At 34.5% G+C, this 22123-nt stretch overlaps 1 protein-coding gene across 14 annotated transcripts in view; it reads right to left on the bottom strand.

Annotated features, from left to right (window-relative positions):
* LOC131435159 (protein I'm not dead yet-like) overlaps nucleotides 1-22123 on the bottom strand; it is a 56584-nt gene that overhangs the window by 13831 nt on the left and 20630 nt on the right. The window lies entirely within an intron of this gene.

Genomic DNA, 22123 nt, shown 5'->3' with positions numbered 1-22123 from the left:
CACAAAAAAAAAATCTAAAATTTTACTTGTGTTTTTATTTAAAAATTGAACACACTTGTTTTTTAGAAAACGATATAAAAATGATAACGTTTTTCAATCGTAATATAACAGAGAACAGACATCCAAGTAGAGATTTCTATTTTTGTAAGAAATTTACCGGTTGTTTTAAAAAAGCAATTCTCCTGTAGATGCGCTTCGAGCAGCCCAGTAATCCCTCATGGGTTCTTGCATTCGAGCTTTCATACAATAGTAATTCAAGCGTGCAAAGTCGTGTGCATTTTTTGAATGTTTTTTTCTAAAACTATGCGTACTTCGCTATTTCATTATTTTATTAATTGAATTGAGTGTTTTATTGTTTCGTTTTAGTTAATAAGGACAAATTAAGATTTGAAAATTTTGACAATTTAAAAAACCTTATTCAATCCACCTAGTGGTGTAATGATGCCTTTCTCATATTACTTATATTTTTAAAAATACCACTAGGAGATTCTGTCAAGAAATTTTTTTTCACACTTGAATAAAATTAGAGACATTATTTGAGTAAAGACTACACACTTAGAAAAATTTACATCTTTATAGATGCACATAAAAGGAGCGTCGCGATTCACTTATATTCACATGCTTTAAGCATGTAAAGACAAATCATATTATCAACTTCACAGTTTATTTAGTTGAAGCTTACATCGATAGAGACGCAAAATTTATTTATACACGTTTGCAGATGTAATATTGTGACATCACCGAAGAAATCACGGAATGCTTAAATTTACGTCAAGCGTAAATTTCATTTTTTCTAAGAGTGTAACATAACCTTTTCAATTTGTATACAGAAAAATTATTTAGCATCGCCGCACAATGACGGTTTGAAATTTTAGACCCACTTCACCCTATAGCTCCGGAACCGGAAGTCGGATCCAGATGAAATTCAACAGCAACCTATGAGACTACACACTAAAAAAAATTGAATTTTACAGGTGACTTAATCCCTCATACGATGTAATCTATGAAGACCTTATTTGCCAAATGACGGAAAATTTCATTTGTAATTACTTAATGTTAGACAAGCATGAATTCTACTGGTTTCGACTGTAAATTGCATGCTTCTAGCGGTGCGACTCTATGTATTTAAATGCACCTTTTACCAGCCAAGCAGATGTGTGCTTCTGTGGCAAAGTCGATTAACAGACATACTGTGATCCAAAGATTCTTGGTTCAAGCCGCACGGTGGTCGCAATCAGTTTATTTTTTTTTTATTTCGATGAATTTCATGTTATGAAATTTAAGACACAATATTGAATGTTCTACCACGTAAATTTTCGAGAGCTGTGACGCTCCAATTATGTGCATCTAATAAGATGTAAAGTCACACGGTTTTTTCTAAGTGTGTATAGAACGTTTCATTTGAGCCTAAGTTTGTGAAAATTTATCAAATCATCTCTAAGTAAATTGAGTGAGTTTCGGTTGAGAGCTTTTGACCACTAATTGATGTATTTCCGCAACCGAGAACTGGAAACCGGTATAGCCGAAGTCTAAACGCACCGACTAAGTAACTAATATGGCATTTATCCAAAAAATATGATGAAATGCAATAGCAATCTAAGCAACTACGAGATTTCAGCCTAAGTTTGTGAAAATCGGTCAAGCCATATCTGAGAAAAAAGAAGTGACAATATTTGACAAATACTCACAAACATACATACATACATACATGCACACACAGACATTACTTAGGTCGATAAACTGTGTCGAATGGTATAGACACTTAGCTCTTCGGGCCAATTATCACTAGTCAACTTTTCAAGTGGTCGTGTAAGCTTTCTATATGAGAAAGAAAAAAAGTATACTTTTATAGAATAAGACCGTTGTCATGATTTTGTAATAATACTAACAAGTGGGTACAAATTGAACAAAAGAGAATATCAAGGATGGTAAACACTACAAATGGTCCCATCTGCCTATAACGCTGCTATGGCGTAATCCTTCGTGTTTTCTAAAATATCTTCTGATAAGAAGATTTTGTATGGAAAGACCTTGGTCATAATGTAAGATTTCAAAAAGAAATGAGTATCAATTACATTACAGTAAATGCTATCTCTAAACAAAAAGTAGCTGTCATTTTCAGATTCAATTTAAAAAATAATTTCCTTTTGTTGCGCTATAATTTCTTATCATTTTCATATACAGATTTTCAATACAGAATTTTTGAATCCAGTTACAAATTTACTGATTTTTCTCCTGAAAAATATAAAATTTAATGTGACAATTCTGCACGCTAAACGAAATTAAACGAAGCACGCTATGTGCAAGGCAGGGGGTGTTTTTTCTTCTGTACTAGCACATTCCAATTCATACCGGTTTTGCATTGTCATTTTGTACGGCAATTTGAAAAATTTTGGCGCTTATCGCCATATAAATTCAGAACCGGAAGTCGGATCTAGAACAAATTTGCACAGTATTTTTTGAGACAATGTGTGTTTTAGTCTGAATTAAAATTTGTGGAAATCTGCTTAACCGTTGCAGAGAAATCGAAGTGAGTTCCGTTATTGGTGCTTTCGAAAGCGGAAACTGGAGACTAGTAGTCCTAAAGTAGGTTTAAATAAACTCATGAAATTAAAAGTTCTTCACTTATTGCGCTGTAATACCGGAACCAAAAGTCGGCTCTGGATCAACTATTCGGAGATTTTATAAAGAATTTCAAGTCCTTATATTTGCATTTTAGTTTGTGAAAATCGGTAGAGAAATTTTCAAGAACATTGAGTGCGCATTTTCTCATAGATTTGCACATATTACCTTGTAGTTCTGGAAACGAAAGTAAGATAAATATGAAGCAAAATACAAAGTTATGAGACCATAAAACCTTTCGTTTGAATCTAAGTTTGTTCAAATTTGTTCACCCTTCTCTGAGAAAAAATAGTGACAATTTTTTTCCATTTTTTTTGTGCATATCACCACCATGGAACCGGAAGTCGGATTGTTATTAAATTCAAAAGCAATCTATGTGACTTTCATTTGAATCTGAGTTTGTGAAAATCGGTTCAGCAGTCTCTGAGAAAATTGAGTGATATTATTTGTCACATGCACACATACACATACACGCAGACATTTTGTGATTGCGATGAACTGAGCCGAATGGTATGTGACACTCGGCGGGCCTCCGTTCAAAAGTCGGTTTCCACAGTGATTGCATAAGCTTTCTATATGAGAAAGACAAAATCGCAAACGATAGTAGATAAGAGAGTTAGTTAATTTTTGTATATGGAAAAGTAGAAATGGACACAACTTTACACCTTTACACAACAATTTTCACAAATTTTCATTAATTACGTGGAGCATTAAAGCATTATGTGTACATGGAAGATTATCTTTCCTCAGCCACTACTGACAAATTCGTTATAATAATAATATAATAAGAAAAGTGAAACTTTTCTCCCGGAATCCTTAATGGTGTACGTTTGTTACGCATGCGCCAAAAGATGTCTATACCTTATTATGTTGCTTTCGGTAAGGACACAATAATTGCATGCATCTACGACTATAGAAAGTTAATAGAGCTGCCGAAAAACCCGACTTTCGAATGTAGCATCGGAAACCGAACCATTCGGCTCAGCTCGATGAGACCGATAAATGCCTGTGTTTGTGTGTGTGCGTATATTTGTGTATGTGTGTATGTGTGTGCATCATTCAACGATAATTTTACCGATCATTTTTCTTGGAATGGCTGAACTGATTTCAACAAACTTGGACTTATTTGAAAACTTCTATTAGGTCGTTGATAAAATTAAAAGATCAAAAGGCTGTCACTTCTGGTTCCGGAGATATAATGGCAAAAGTGACGTAAACAACAAAACGCTCTTTTTTCTCCGATAGCTGAACCGATTTTAACAAGCATCGGCTCGTTTGAGAGATACTACTGAGTCGTGGATTATGTTCGAAGATCAAATTGCTGTCATTTCAAGTTTCAGAGATATAATCGAACGTTATCGGCAAATCATTATTTTCTGCACGCATAGTTATTTCAGAAAGTGACCTACGATCACGTTCATATGTATTATTGTTGATACACGTTGTTTGAGAAATATTTTTTCGAATATTTTAAGTATGCGCTAAACCATGCAAACCCGATTGAATCTGAATGAATAGGTATGGAAAATGAGTCCAAATTAGTGTCAGAATCCTATCCTCATAAAAAAGGCAAAAAATATTTTAATGAAGCTGCATCGATGACAAGATAATGGGATTATCACACCATTAACCATAATAAAAATTTGTCATTTTGGAGTTCGAATTCGAATAAAATTGAAGAATATCGAATGAGATCGCAATCTTTCATTTCTACTTATGTTTGTAAAAATCGGTCTGGTCATCTCTGATAAAGGTGTGTGGGATTATTTGACACATAACACTTCACTCGTGTGAATGACACGCTATCATTGTCCAATCCTTGTGAATTTTATGGAGCACCCACTTTCAAAATATTTCATAATATTGCAATTATTCAGACAAAAAAGACAGCCTAAATGTGAAAAGAGAAGTTACTTTTGTCATTTTCTAAACAGTAAATTCAAAACAATTACGTATGTAAATTTATCTTTGCTTCTTGATGAAAAAGATACTGTGCAAGTTCAACAAATACTTCAAAAGTGTTATCCGGGCTCTACTGCATCGAAAAGAAAAAAATGCGGTGGTTACTCCAGAAAACATAGAAAAGTTCACAAAATTGGACATCAGAAGGCAGTTTGCTTACTATTATGCATAAAAAATTCTTTTCAAAGTGCCGAATTTAAGCATAGTCGATCAAAAGCAACAATATGTTGATGATTCCGAGCAGTATTTGTTATCATGTTTCCAAGTAACGAATCAGGCTTTTGCCTCGATATGTGACAATGGATAAAACATGGATCCATTATTAACAATAAATAGCGAATACTACAAAGCAATGTTAGATCGTTTGAAAACAAAAATCAAAGAAAACGACCTCATATGTCGAAGAAAAAACACTGTTTCTACAAGACAATGCACCGATTTACAAGTCGATGGTAACGATGGACAAATTGAACGTATTACACTTCGAATTGCTTCCTAATACACCGTACAGGCCATGTCTGACTCCCAGTGACTACTGGCTATTCGCTGATAACAAAAAATGCTCGCCGGTAAAAGATTTAACTCAAATGAAGAAGTAATTACTGAATGTGAAGCCTATTTCGAGGCAAAAGACGAATTTTTCTACAAACACGACATCGGAAAATGAGGAAAGCGTTGGAATAATGGTATTGCTTTATAAGGAGATTACATTCATGAAAAAATCAATTTTTCACAAAAAAACTACAAGGATCAGCCCCATGGGGTTGTTCGAGCCATTGATGTGGAACAAGGCAACCAAAATTTCTAATGATCGACATTTTCAATTAATCGTCACACTTTTGAATCCGCAAATGCACGAGAGTCTGCTTAGTCACAGAACACGCGAACCCAGAATATAGACTATATTTGTCATGATTTGTATTTGTTTTTTAGCCAACGAAATTACATCAATAGCCCAAGTGTATGCAATTATATGTTTATACAAGCTTGCGATACAGATATCGATATTTAAGCTTCTTTTCGCCAAGCTTGTGTTCAAGATTTGTATGCAAGTAGTTATTTTTATAGCGTTTCTTTACCATTACTACCATTCTGTGATTTCGGTTGAAGCGATAAACTTTTTCTCATTATCAATCGAGTTCATCTTATATAAATAGGAAATTAATCTTATGCACTCAAAATTTACCCTGGGGTAGTTGTCAATTTCTCAGGCGAAACGACATAACATGGGATTTCATCCAATCTTTCCTGACACAAGATCAGAGCATAGCAATTAAAGCTTCAAATCGTTTTATGGCACTTTTTGTCTTGCTGTTTAGCAACAACCTACCTCTAGCAAGCTACGTGTAGGACTGAAACGTTAGCTATAATTTTGCTTCTATTTATAGATTCGCGTGCTTCCAACAGCTTCGCTTTTGATTCGATTGACCAATCAGAGCGATGCTTTCCCTTTGATATATCGCTTACTCCTTCAAAACCGTCGACTATGGCAGGGAAATCCGGTATGCCGGCGATTTTTTGCAGACAAAATAGGACACTGTTAGCTATTCATCAACATTTCAATAATATACTATTAAAAATACATGGCTATGAACATTCAAATCAATACGTAGAAATATTTCGAATCAAATGGTGACATGATATTAATAATTGTTACAAAATTGACTGAGCTGTAACTGTTCAAAACCTGACCACATTTCTACGTGTATTTTTTCTTGAGTTTCTAGTTTGCATCACTATATAGAAAACAAAAATGTGTTCCACATTAAAAATGTGTTTTTCATAGTTAGTTACACGATTTATGGAATTATGTGTTACACAAACAGAGATGTTTTCAAGCCCGACAGAAGTTTTTATCATATATGATGGAAATTTTTGTCAACACTGTTTGAGCGAACGCTAGCCGATAATAAATAATATCAATATATCGAATATTCTTCCGAAAGCGCCATTTGTGGAAAAAAGTTTAAAAAATCTCTTGAGTGCCTGTTAAAATGTAAACACAGTACATGCTTAACTCAGCTTGTGTTTGTTGGTTACCTAGGTAAGAAATGTATTACAACCTCGAAACAAAATAGAATTGAGAATGTTTGCCCATTCTTATATGAGCTGCAGTTACAAGTCATTGCATAGTTTCTGTCTGCGTAAAACTACTTTAAATGCAATAAATTTGAGTGCAACCGTCAGTCAGTCGATACTGATGTTACACGAGTGTCAGTAATTCATCAGCAAAACGTCATATAGGATGCTCCAAGAAGTAAACTAACCAGAGCTCAAAATTGTTTAAGGCGAGCTTCTTATGTGAACGGGGGTTTTCGTTCCATAATTTCGAGCTTCGTTTACAAAAAACTCTAGGTGACCTATTGTTGAAACTTGAGTTGGTAATTATTCGTCATTAGAGACTGCTACTGTATTAGTTTTATTTAGAAATCTCGAGTCATTCCCGAGTTATTATTTATTAAAAAAACGTACTATATTGAAATACACTTTCAAATCACTATCATCAAACACCGAATGGTTATTCGTTAAAGTTTAATTGCTTCGCGAACTGTTAATAAATAAAATATTGTCCATATCAAAATTTAGACGACTTTTTCTAGGTGTGTATTAATTAGTTACTTTGAGACTATAAAAACTATGCTAAGACGACTTTTTCTTCCACGCGTTGTGCCCCTTGTGAGGGGAAGAACATCAATTGAGCAAACAGAAAACAAATGCTTGAAAGCTTTTCAAGAATTGTGGGATTAACCGTAAATTTCCATTTACGACTATTTTGACCACTGCTTTCGGTGCTTTCATGACAGGAAATTGCGGACCAACTTAAACGAAGTATGTTTGATTGTTATCAATAAAAATATCAAGCTGAAACGGATATGTTTAGTAGATGTTGGAAAGTGATGTTTTAAAAATTTTCATGCAAGCACACGTGAAATTGCATATATTGAAAATTACAATGCTTGAAATTCAATGGAATAAATACCTAACAAAACGACTGTACCGCGACTTGAATTGCAAATCACCTGATTACAAAGTACGTTCGTTAAATGACCAAACTCCTTAACAGATAATTGATGTTTATATGCGTCAATTATCTATTAAGCAAACAGTTGTACTTGCTAGCAGAGAGCAAATAACAGTCGAAACATATGAAGGCTACGCAAATGCGATATAATGTTATTACAAATAAAATTTTCAGAATTCTAATTTTTTTTCTGTGAACTATGATATTAGCACTAACAATCCATCCAGATTAGGGCTCGAATTTGTATCTACTATCTTGTAGGACTCTTGCCTTGTGCATTGATCCACTAACTCAGGCATTGTACTGTTTGTTTTGATTAAATCAAATAGTGATTTCAAGTGCATGCTTCAAACAATATTTTGCGATTATAAGAGCAAAAAAAAACTTCATAATTAAATTAAAATATTTACATTTCTTAAAAAAAAACTAAAATTAATTTCTTTCACATTTCACCTTCGTCTCATCAGTGCTTGAAGCAGTTCAAATTGAACTGCCAGCTCCGTCTAGCAGTTCAATCAAAACCACTAATTGGGCCATAAAAGAATCATGACGGTGCTAACTTAGCAGACTAACCTAATTAGCTACTAAAAAAATAATTCGTGGGGGTGAAGAAAAGATAGCGTCATGCCAGTTGAGATGGTTAACAATATAATTCAGACATTGAGCTGATAGCGAAATAATGTTTGATTTGATTATGACCAAATGTGGAATGTCAATAGCATTCGTGGATGCTTAATATAGGACTTGAAGATATAAACAATTGATAAGATACAAGTACAAGATTACGCCAATAACAATTTGAGAATAGTAAACTTTCATTCAGTCCGTTTTGTTATTAATCAAGATCACATAGTAGCGATCGCTGCGACATCTGCATGTTGAAAAATTAACACCTCAAAAGTAAAATGCAACTAGATTGGAGAGATGATCTGCCTAAAAAAAGATTTTTTTTTGTAGTTTTTGTTGAAAAATAAATTTTTCAAACTAACGTTTAATGTATTTCAGAGATTCGCACACTTCTCTGTATAATATCAAACAAAATAAAAAAATACGGGTTGGGGTCTAGTAGTTTTATATTTATTGTGTGAACGATTTCGAAAAATTCAAAGGACTATATATGTTCTGAAACTTGAAAGCCAACAAAAAAGATATTTTTTTCCAGAATTCCCAGAGATTTGCGTTTTGGAAAATTGTAATTAAGCACATATTTTAACATATAAGAGTGTACTTATACTGATTTTGTAATACTGCCGAAGAATGCGTGTACGAGATCCTATAGGTGAAGTGTCCTATGGTTACATAGCTCATAGCTTAAAGCTTGCTTCAGATAGAATTGGAACAAAGACAATTGCCTGTATTTCAGTTATTTATTATTGAATTATTTAATTTATACAAATGTAGCGTTTTCTTCATACTTTTAAGAAAAAATACGGATAAAATTATTCGTCACGATTTCGAAGGAATTCTCGAATTTTTCCTGTAACACGGCTCATTAGGCGGCGCACACCTTCGTCATCTGATTGATGTCTTTGACAATCTTTCCCTTTGCCTTGAGTCTCCTCTTCATGATTGTCCAGTATTTCTGAATAGGGCGGAACTGGAAACAGTTGGGTGGGTTAAGGTTTTTCGGAACAAACTGGACCCCTTTCTCTGCATACCATTCTTGAACGACTTTGCTGTAATGACAGCTTGCCAAATCTGGCCAAAACATTACGGGATGGTCGTGGGATCCAATGAACGGCAAATTTCGTTTTTGGAGACACTCTTTTTAGTATAGTTTCGATGTCATTGTCTTATTTGTAACGAAAACTTTCGTTTTTTTGCCACAGCTGCAAATGCCCTGCCAAATCATCCCCCCGAGCCGTTGCCAAGGACAATGTTTGACCTGGGATTTGCCCGAAGTCAGCCTTGACATACAGTCGATTTGCGGAATGTCAAAAATCATACGTGAAGCTGACAAAATTCCCGACATGGGGGCGCCAAGTACTTCCAAATCCGTCCACCAGGAGCGCCACAATATGAGCAAAAGTTTGTTTTAATTTTAAATGAAGCAAGCTTTACCTTCTCATATAACGTCAAACTGCAGCAATTCCGATTCTGAAACAACAAAATACACACACAAAAATGAGAAAATTTAAGAAATCTTTATTGGAATCGATAGGAAGATCAATAAAATTAAATATTTGAAGAGGTTTTCGTGCAAATGTTGGCCGCGGCTCTCATGTGCAAGGTTTTTCGAGTAAAAAGGTAATCTTCCTCCAACTTTGCCAGCATAGATTAAATAATAGACCAAACTGACAATGACACAAAACATAATTTACGCGTGATCTGTCGAAAACAGTGTTGCCCAAAAGATACCAGAAAAATTCACCCAAATACATAAAAATTTCGGAAAACAATTTCTCTCTTCCCGGCACAGTATCTAATCCTCAAACTGAAATCTTCAAAGAAATGAATCGATTCAAATAGTTATGATGCAACAATCTGGGCCACAATATGAAGAAAAAACACTAATGAGACCTGATCTGATAATTATCCATACAAGTTGCGTGAAAACTAACATTCGGTTGAAAAATACAGTTTCGGGAGTCACCCTCACACAGGAATGGGTTTAGCTGAGATGCCAGCGATAAAAATCATTACCTGTTTTCGGAAAATAATTTGATCATATTCATCAGTGAAACAAAACTTTATCACAAGTACGAAAACCCCCTAAAAACTAAACTTCTCTGCAAGCATTTTTATGTTAAGAATGCGGATGAGTAGTGTCAGAGTCTTAACCGGATCCATGTCATCTGGAACTAAAACTGAGTTGCTTCACACTTTAGATAATCAACATTAATTGCGTGAGCTGTACGTATTTTCAGTTCCTAGTTTCCGGAATCGTAACGGTTCATTTATAGCGAAGTACGACTTATTAACGTCAAAAACGTTCTAGTAGACAAACAAAATAAGACGAGACGAATGCGAATTGGACCAATTTCAACAGTGTCAGGCTTTAATTGTATAATTAAAAAAAAAAACCGATTTTAAACCACCTATTGGTGAGATGATGGCTTTTTTGTATTACTCATATTTTTGTAAATATTTCTAAGGAATACAAATATTTTTTTATTGAATCTTGAATATAAACAAGTTCGAAGTCAGTTGCGTTTTCGGAGCTTATGACAACTATTTCCGATACTTTCGGAATCGGGAACTAGAAACCGATCAAGCCGAAACCGGTTCGTTTGCCAAATAAAATTCTATATCAGCTCATTGAACTGTAAGGCTTTTTAGCCTAAGTTTTCAAAAATCGGCATAGGCGTCTGAGAAAATTAAGTGAGTTCCGTTTATGAAATTCAGAATTATTATCTCCAGTACTTCCGAAACCGAGAAATAGAAACCGGTATAGCCAAAATCGGTTTGTATAGCCAGCATCTAGAACAAACAATATTTTGAAACAGTTTTGAGCCAAATTTAGAGTTTTTTTTCGTACATTGCATCGTTGCTCCAAATGACGATATGAGATTTTAAACACACTTCACTTTATAATTCCGGAACCAGCAATTTAAGAGACCGCAAGATCTTTTGTATGCGCATAAACTAGTGAAAATCCACAGATGGAATTGAGGTACTGTATTTTTAACTCATTAAACTAGCGATGGGAGCAACAAATCAAGTTTTGCCCCGGGCGCAAATTTTCCTACGTACGTCACTGGTCACAAATTTATACGAAAATCTTCAAAATTTAAATCTTCACCACACGTTTACAGGCGATAAAGCGTCACTAGTGAAAGCGAAAAAAACGCCAACAGGGGATAGTCTGTACAAAAAGCTCATGTTTTCTTTTAATTTCTTCGCGTTTCGTCTTCGACTCATCAGTACTTCAAACAATTCAAATTGAACTGTCATCTTCTATTCTTATTATTCTTCTATGTTTCTGAGTCGAAGGCGAAAAGCGAAGAAATTGAAACAAAATATGTGCATTTTGCACAAACTAAGAAACCACTAAATGTTCACATTCTGTAACGGCCAGTGATAAGCAGGGCTTGAAACAACGAATATTAACAAAAGAGTTTCGCCCTCTGTGCTATTCACACACATTCGTATGTTAAGTAGAATTCACAGCGCAGCCCAAGCAAGGAGAGGTGCTTCGTTCACTCATTAGTTCATGAAGATGTCCGCCGGCTGATGAGTATGCTTCAGGAGGTTAGAATTTGATGAACGGTTTTCATATTAAAGATGCCTATGAAAAAACTACACCTGTAGTTCCGATGAATATTAATTGAAGAAGAAATTGATCGTTTTGGAAGCGGGCTCGAATGCTAAATTTATGCTATAAAATGTTCGAAATGTGATCAAATTTGGTCTTGGAGTACAAACGTTATGTTCAAAATGATTTCTGTATGACCTTGCTTCGCCTCTCGCAGCACGCCGTGAAACAACGTTCTTCATTCTCGTACAGTACTAACGAGTGTGAACCCTTCATTTCATTGCATTGCCATGGATTGCTTAGTTCATGTATTTACTGAGACTGAGAGCACAGGCAGTTTACCAAGCAAGGGAACTGGTCTGCTCAGTAGCATATACTCTCACGCATCCAGTTTCTCTCGAATATAGCTCTCTCATTCAATTATGTCAAGCAAAGTGTTCATAGCGGGTATTTTCTTGTTGCTTTGTTCGTTTGAGGATTCACAATAAAAGCCCTGGTGATAAGCCGTCACTTGTTTACGCCTGAGACGTCCGAAATAATATTGCACCTGTCCAATTTGAACTGCTTTAGGCACTGTTGAGCCGAAGGCAAAACGCGAAGATATTGAATCAGAAATAGCTTTTGAAAGCTTATATATTACCGATAGCTTGGAGGTACAGTTACTCACAAAATTGATCGTACACACGTATGATGCTACATTTTATTGCAGTTTCTTACTGTTGCTAGCTAGTTTTTAATTTTTTTTTAAGTGATTTAACAATGAAAATTGTTTTGATACATAATTGAACGAAAACTTGGATTAAAATTATTTTGTTGTTAGAAATAATCGATTTATAAGGAAATGTATGCCTTTTTTAATCTCACAAAATTGATCGTACACCAATATCGACACAATTTACTATGAACTCATTTTGTGTGTAAGCTGTCAGTGTTAGAGTGAACAACAATAATAGTTCGTTTTAGCTTTGGTTTGAGAGTTATAAATTGAGATACAGAGAAAACCGTTATTTTTTTGTAATGGAAGTCAAAAGAAAGCAAAAAGACATTTCGACAAGAAAATTGATCATTTCCTTGCGCTGTAAAGGATCCCTACTAATCCTTACGCAAAATAGGAGAAATCGTTGGACGATCACATTCCACCGTACATAATATCATTGACAACTGGAAATACGAGGGAACTCTGAAGAACAAGACAGAAAGGGGAAGAAAACGGATCCTATCGGAAGGTGACGAACGGATTATAGTTCGCAAAATACGAAATAACCCGAAAATAAAGGAACCGAAATTGACGGCGGAAGTATCTCAAGATATCAACCGACCTGTTTCAACTGAAGCTGTTCGACGCGTTCTCCGGAAATCTAATCTGCATAGTCATGTTGCCCGTAAACAGCCATTCATATCAGCAGTAAATCAGAAGTAGCGGCTTGAGTTCGCCAAAACCCACGTAGACAAACCGCTGGAGTTTTGAAATCAAGTAATATTCACTGATGACACAAAAATAAATTGCTTTGGATTTGATGGCAGACAAATTGTTCGGAAAGAGCCGAATAATGAGCTCAAATATAAAAATTTGAGACCAACAGTGAAACTTGGTGGTGGCTGTGTTATGTTGTGGGGTTGTATGCCAGCTTTCAGGCACAGGAACACGAGTTTATCGACCGGAATATGGACACCAGTGCGGTAAAATTTCATTTTCAATCGAATAATATAAGATGAAAATGAAATTTATGACCGCTGACCGTCAGTGTATCCCTACTAATTCATTTAACTTTTGCTACCATTCTCAAGTGAAGCTCCCGGAATTCATCATCAGTTGAATAATTGTACCTAGTCATTTGAAGTTTTGCTTGCTCAGCAATCGAACCACCAAATGGGAAGAATCTTAATATTTAAATAAAATGTATATTAATCCAATTCATAAAATATATAACATTGAAATTACATATATTTTGTTACTTGTAACTTACTAATTGAACAACAAAATGTGAAAAAGTGATATTTTTTCGTACGTACGATCAATTTTGTGAGTAACTGTATGTAGCGATTACTCTCCCGTATGATAACTTATGTTTTCGGATCATTATAAGTTTTGACAGTCGCAAAATAAAATTAATAAAATCCATTCGATTCGTTGTTGTTTTGTCTATAAAATGTGGTTTTGCGTTTAGGTACCTTGCATCGTTCTGAGTAAATGACAAATTTTCGAAAAAACTACGTTGTGGTCCGAAACCAAACCCATATGTGCTCCAAACGAAATAATTAATCAAAAACTCTTTTTAAGCCGATATGTCTTAGGGGAGCTCGGTTTCGAACCACGCTACTCTACTTTCTTCTTTTTTTTTTCAAATGTAGCAAATTCGGCAAATGAGGTATCGAAGCGAACGGAACGGTATTCATGTGTAATACACATTTGGAGCATAAGCAATTGGAAAAATCAATTCCTTCTTATTTGATTTTCAAAAGCGGAAGATTACAATTCAAATCGCCGATCACATACGAGAATCAACCAACCACCTGCCAATAGTATTAAAATTTTACCGACTTCGGTAGGCCTTACGATAAATTGGATAGTAGAACATCTATTCCTGAAGATATCGAAAAGTTTTCTATTTGTACTTCAAGCAACTCCAGCGCTTCTAAGACAAGAATATACAACAGTACAAGACTCCAAGTAGGTACGACTAATTACAACACCAATAATTCAAAAAACAACGAAGACGAAAATAATAAAAAAAAATATAACGATGTTCCCGCCAGCAACAGCAAGAGCCAATATCGCCCCAAACTTTATTTCCACTAAAGAAAAGAGCATCGAAGAAGCCCCGCTAAAAATACTGCTGTGACGTATTTTTTACATTAAAATGCAAATGTTATACGTAGTATAACTTATAATAAAACATCATTATTATGAAATTTAGAATCAATAATCGTGTGAACAAAACTGACGATGAGTTAGATTGAGAGTTCAGTTATTAAAGAGTTAAACAAACACCACCTCGCAATCATCAGCTATATTAAATTAAGAACTGATAAAAATCAACACAATTAATCTAATCAGATACCTGTGTTGAAAAGAACTATTATTTCAATTTATATCCAATGTTCAACGCATTAAGAGCTCGGTTTTCGGATTCAATACTAGCACAAATCGGGCACTGATTGTACGATCTGCAAAAACACCGATAGCCCATTAGCATAATAGATACAAAAATATTCCGTACACACGCGGCAATATTATTTCAAGCTGATACGGTCAACATTGTTTACATTAGCACATCGGTATCCGAGTACGTTGCTCCGTCATACCTGAGCGGATGTATCCTTGATAAAGCCGACGGCTGCCTAGAATTTTAAACAAGTGATACATTTATAATCAATAGGAAGTGATACTATAATATGTATAGCGGAACTCTCCTGCTTTTTCTGTCTCCTACTGAAAATCTCACCATAATCTTTTCGTGGTTAGAACATCGTATGATTTATTGCCATAGTGGCAAAAAATACAGAAGTTTATCAGGCCTTCACATTTTTGGCTCAAGGTAACATCAAGCATTGACCCGATTAATTGGAAAGTCACGCAGTAAATGATTATGCCTCTCATTGTGCCGATGTGTCGTATGGTGATGATAATGCGTTCAAGGTTACTGCAAGTCGGCTCGTACGTTCTGAAGTGATATGAAACGGATGACGAAACTGTGATTCCATTTTTCAATACAGCTGTTTTGTGACTGGTAAAAAACTGATTCGGTCTGTTTAAAAATAGTTATTTTAAAAATAGAGTAACAATTTATAGCATTAGATTGCAGAAAGTGGGAAGATACCGACAACATCTATTTTTTTTACTAGAGATACTAATCCTTCGATTAAACTTGACGGACCACCCCTGGTTAGGTTGGGTAGGGAATAAGAAGGATCGTTAGTCCTACACTTGTTGTTACTAAGAGTGCTTATTTAAAATACCATTGAATCCCATTAATATTACACACTATAAACTATACGATGTATAACAGAAGTAATAATACAGATACGTATTTCGGATGATAATAACATCCTCCTTCCGTGATACTGTTTATAAATCTGTTCTTAATATTATTAATATTATTAACAGAGTTATAAACAGTATCACTGAAAAAGGATGTGAATAACATTCGAAATCTGTATTTGTGTTACTACGTCTGTTATACTTCGTGTAGTGACGTGTGTAGTATTAATAGAGTTCAATGATATTTCAAACAAGCACTCTAATTTTACATTCGATCAACAGTTCCAGTTACAATTAGTAACCTTTAACATTTACTTCACATTGGAATCAAATGTAACGCATTTTCGCCTTTCTCATATAGTAAGAAAGGCTATGCAATTACTGTGGAAACCGACTCTTGAATCGAAACCTGGAGGGTTAAGTTCGTCGGGAATACAAACAGTCTGGCTGAACTGACTTTTGCAATTTCAATTCAATTGGAAGTCCTCGTTGTCCCATAATCTGCGATTAAATTTAATACAAATTTAGCTTCCAGTTGCAGAGTAGGACAACATTGTCCAAATGAAATGTGCATTCCATTTGGTCAAAGACCACTCAATCGATTTTTACAGACTTAGATTCAAATTATAGGTCATAAAGCCTCGTAGCCTGCTACTGAATTTCATTTGGATCCAACTTCCGACTTCGGAGTAACAGGGTAAAATGTGCAATGTGTGTCTCGTGAACCGATTTCCCCATAACACACAACCGATTCTCAGTTTCGGAATTTTTTATTTATATATTTATGTGGAACAGGGAAAAGCCCACTAGAATTAATTAAACCTCTGCCTCCAGCAGGCATAAAACCTCCTCATCTTTTGTACCCACATCCAAATGATACACGTATAATTGATCCTAAAGGTAAATATACTATACTATACTATACTAGACTATAAAATAACTTACAAACTACCATTGACTCTAAAACTAACATGATAAGAGACTAAGGATTAAACGTTTGATTACATTTTGAGATAAATGAAATCGAAGACATCAGACAAGTTATCGAATAAACGTAAACGGCGGAAGGTAATCTCAAAAAGGAATAATAACGCAGACTACGACTATGAATGTGGGAATTAATTATAAGAAAATTTCTGTTTGAGCTGTTAGTAGAATATTCTCACTAATAGTACTATTAGTAATTATAAGAGTCGGGGACGATCAATACGTGATTGTAACAAATCGGCTATGAAAGCTGCTTTTGAGACATTCCTACGAATAGATCTTAGATCCAAGCCTATATGTTTACAGTGATCTTGGTAGCTAGGTAGATTACCATGCTCATTCCATGGAAGATTGTGTAGAGAAATTCGAACAACTTTTCGTTGAACAGCTTTGACGCGAGTAAGGTGACCAAATAATAGCGCCATATTCAAACTTCGAACGGGCTAGTGCACAATATAATGCCTTAAGAAGGGGTAGGGTCTAAACGATGAAAAAATCATCATTTTTGCGATTTTTTTCCAGAATTATCATTTAACAAAATAAATTCAATTGTTTTGCATGGTTAAAAAGCATCATTCGAACAACATTTTGTAATTTTTTCGTGGAAAAATATTGGTTGTTCAAAGTGAAAACTACGATTTTTCACGAAAAAATCCGCCATTTTGTAGCTGTTAAACCTCCCCAGAATAACAAACAACGAAAAGGAGAACGTTGGGGTCTGTGTTTTATATGTGGAAAGTGTGTGCAAAATTTGAAAAAAAATGGTGCAGTAGTTTTTGAATGACGATGGACACGGACTTTCAAAACCTGCTTTCGAAGAAAACGCGTTTAAAGTTTTTTGTCTATAAAATCAATTAATTACTTCAGGGAGCCCGTAGGGTCTAACATTTTCAAAAAATTATATTTTTTCATTTAAAATTTATTATAACGAAACATTTCAAGAATGTTTTGTCACGTTTTGAAGTCAATCGAAGTAGAAATCTTGGGCCTGTGTACCGAGCTCTTGCTTCTTCGTAGAATGAGATAGCCATAGATAAAGGTCCATAACTTCCAGAGTTTTGTTTCAATAGGCTTGGAAATTTCACAGGAAATTCTTGAAATGTTTTACTATAAGAAAATATAAAGAAAATAATAAATGATTTTTTGAAAGTGTTAGACCCTACCCGCCCCTTAAGGCAGTGTACATTGACAAAGTTCTAGGTTACGCGGAAAATAAATCCTAAAAGCTTGGAAGCCTTGGAAATTACATAATCGATGCGGTTTTACATTATTAAAGAGTGTTTAAAAAAATTAAAAACGTCGTTAAACTTTTTACCGATTTCGGAAGTGCCGGCAATAGTTTTCCAAAGCATCAAAACCACACTCACTTCATATTCTCAGAGATTTTTGAATAGATTTTCACAAATTTGGGCTTTATGTTTCCCTAGAATGCTGTTAAATTTTATACGGATCGAATACCCGGCTCCGGAGTTACAAGGTAATAAGCGTTAAAAGTTTCAAAGAACAATTTAAAAAAAAACGTAAAAATCCTTCAAATTCAACACAAAAAAAATTAACTTCGTAGATTATGATAGGCCAAACAACCTTCCTAGCTTCTATTCGAGAGTCTACCATAAGTGTTTTAAAGAGTCCCACAGTAATAAGAAAAAGCATCTTCATACTACTAGGCGGATCGAAACAGGTTTGTTGTTCGTTTTGCATTTCTCTAAATAAAGGTAACATAATTGCTGAAAAAAAACAAGCTTCGAACGGGGCTTTGGAAACCTATAGTGTTATATACCATTCGACTCAGCTTGACGAGATCGGAAAATGTCTGTGTGTGTATGTGCGGGCATCTTTCAACGATTTTTTACCAATTTCCTCGAAGATGGCTGAATCGATTTTAACAAGCTTAGGCTCGTTTGAAAGCTACAATAGGGCCATTAATCAAATTCAAAGGTCAAATGGTTATGACTTCCGGTTCCTGAGATGTAATGGTATAAAAAACCCGTTGTTTCTTTACTGCTCAATTTTCTCAGAGATGGCAAAGCCGATTTTATCAAACTTAGATTCATATGAAAGCAAAGCTACTATTAAGCGATTGAATAAGTTCGAAGATCAAATCCTTGTTACTTCTGTTTCCGGATATATGATGGTACAAGTGACGTAACCGACAAAACGCACTTTAAATTTTGCTCAAATTGCTCGAAGATGGCCAAACCGATTTCTACAAACTTAAGCTCGTTTCGATGCTACTTTAATGTGTTCATTAAACAGGTTTGAAGTTCAAATGGCTGTCACTTGCGGCTCCGGTGATATGATGGTATAAGTGACATAAACGGTGAAACTCATTACCGGTCAAGTTTCTCGTATATGCACGGAAAGAAATCCGTTACTGCTGTCATGATTAGAAAATCATGAAACCAATCATTTTAACTTCTCATGAAACCATAAGCAAAAAGTCTTCTCCCATGAAAATGAATCATGGTCCGAAAGCGTGTTACTTGAGGAATGTATTTCTTTTAAAGCTCGTAACTCCAATGTTCTATCCGGATATCACTTTGAACCCTCTGCCTCAAGTGATCTGATGGATTGTTTAATAGATTAATGGTAAGACAAAAAGCAGACATATAAAAACATGAACTACTGAAAATTTTTACTTGATCCTGAGGCATATTAATTTTATAATTGTGTTGGCTTACCCACCGGCTGACAGAGAATTGACAACATAAAGATAATGAACTGAAAATTGACATCATAAGTTTCACATTTTGTATGAATATATATGTTCGATGTGACTGTTCGACTGTAAATTAGGAGCACCATCTAACGAAAATAAGATTTCTTTTTATTCAACTAGCTTGATTAATTTGTTTCATAGATATAAGAACACAAGCTGTATTGATTTACCTAAATATTTCATCTAAGACGATTTTGCAAATGATGTTTTGAAAACAAAAAAGGAAAAATCGATCCGCGGTATTTGCAAGAATTCGACATAGAGTACCTTTTCTAAATGTTTTATTCACACGTGTTTTTTCATGCAGTTCGTGTATGTGTTTCAAATTCTGACACAAAAAATCAAAACTGGAGCAATGAATGCAAGTAAACACATTATTTTAGGTGTCGTAGTTGTTTAAAAACACATTTAAATTGTTGATGCTTCAGATTAAAAGAAATTCGTTGTGATTTTCACTGTTTTGCTATTCAAATGTACATTATTTGAGACATCAGTTGAAATCGTGTAAACAATACGCCACACATTTTCACACCATTCCATTTAATTCATATTTGAAATCTTCATATTTTAAAACATAACTCCTGAATTTATGTTGCAAAGATTACCATCGTAGCAAAAACACGCCTGAAGTTATACCCAACAACGTTAAATGCGCTAAATTTTAAACGAACTCAGTCCAAATGGATCATGATCCGAGAACTTTTAATCATGGTGTATTTTCATAACATGAAAATATACTATTTTCCTCAAATCATGACTAGTTTTGCTCATTTCTTGAATCGGAATTTTGCCCGTGTGGATTAACCGATGTCATTAATTTTAGGATCGTTCGAGACTAAAATTGAGCTGTTATTTTGACATATAATCGTATTAGTGATGTAATAAACAACATAATTTTTTTCTATCCACATAATATCAAAGTAACCTATGATCACGTTCATATGTATTATCATGAATTATCGTAATAAGAAGGCAAAAAATATTTTATTGAGACTGGTTCGATGGAACAGGTTTTTTTCTGTTTTGTTTTCCAAGAAACGAAGCTGCTTATTACAAACATCAATCAAAACCTTGTTGAATTAAGAATGCTGACAGTTTAGAAGTTACACACACCAGTCAAATAAGCAATCAACTGGGCAGTTAACGTAGATATTGAATCAATTTTTGATGGGCTATTACCTTTATATATTGTTTTGTAATTTAATTTTTATATTTGTTTGAAATTTTTCAATACTGCTATTTTGAGATTGATGGGTTCTACACCTACAGAACGGGAACACCTACACCTACAGAACAGAAACAGTTTTGCTACATAATGACATCATTCATTTCAATATCGTTGTCACGTACGTGCTCTTCACGATAAACAAACAACAAAACAACTGTAATCACCACGGACGGCATTTTTGGACGTGAGTTCTTGGTTTAATTCTCTAGTTAGACTATTTGACTGCATTATTGTCATACCTGCCGTTGCCGTTGCCGTTGCCGTTACCGTTACCTGGAATCGATCATGTCGATTTCTATGGAATAGCAAAACGAACTTGTCAAAGTCAATAAGCGTAAAAAAACTCGACTTTTCATTTGAAAAAAATCAAATCTGTTAGTACTTTCATTATTAAATGTAAGATATATTTAGCGAATAGTTGGTCTCTGGATTGATTAGTAATTACACAAAATTCGGAACAAAAACTGTTCTGCTTTGCGAACAACATTCAATTTCTTCGGGTGAATTCCGCAGTGAGAACTTCATTTACGATTTTGAGCAATACTCTTCATTCATTTTTCTTGTGAAAGTACAGATGAAATTAACAAATATAAATAACCTCGCTTTTTGCGAAAGTTTACAAGATTTATAAAAAAAATTGTGATTCATCGTAATTTTGGCATAAAACGACGATAAACAACAAACAAAATTTTTTTTCATAAATCAGCAGACTTTTGCAGTAAGTGCATTTATTTCAATTTTAGCTTCGTTGCGTCGAAACATATGCGGGCGTTCTGAAAATGAAACGTAAAAGTTAATCGTGCTTTATCCTTTTTGTATTTGTAAAATTTATTTGATATTAATAAATGCTAAGGTAGAACATCAGAATGACGGACATGAAATTTTCCTTATTGCACATTACACTTACAATTCATGTGTCATAAATATAATTTAAAATTTGAATGTGTGAGCTTGATTATAACGAGTCGCGAAGTGAGAACTCGCGGATACTATTTAACACTAACTGTATTTATTGGGACGACCACTACAAAAACTTGGACTAACTGACACAGTACTAAACTTCGGCGGAGATGACTGACTAACAAACTAAACTGGACGATAACGACTAGGAGAAGAATTAACTTAAAGGCATTCGAATTGTTACTTGGGTATATGTTATAGGTACATAGGATGAAACACTACAAGTGATAGTCCTTTGACTTTGTTCAAACTTTTGACGTAGTGTTACACAACTATTGTCACAATCACTGTTAACCTCTGTGTTGAACATTTATGTAGCAGTTATCTTTTGTGTTTCTCATATCATTTCCCCGTGATACAAGCGTAATATACTTTTAGTGAATTCTTTCAGAATTTTGAATTTCTCTTAGCCTGTTTATGTTGGTGATGAGCAGTGTTGGCATTAT

The sequence above is a fragment of the Malaya genurostris genome, chromosome 3 (genome assembly GCF_030247185.1).
Source record: "Malaya genurostris strain Urasoe2022 chromosome 3, Malgen_1.1, whole genome shotgun sequence".
NCBI classification, from domain to species: domain Eukaryota; kingdom Metazoa; phylum Arthropoda; class Insecta; order Diptera; family Culicidae; genus Malaya; species Malaya genurostris.
Note: the sequence above shows the minus strand (reverse complement) of the source record. Positions and strands in the feature narration are given on the sequence as shown.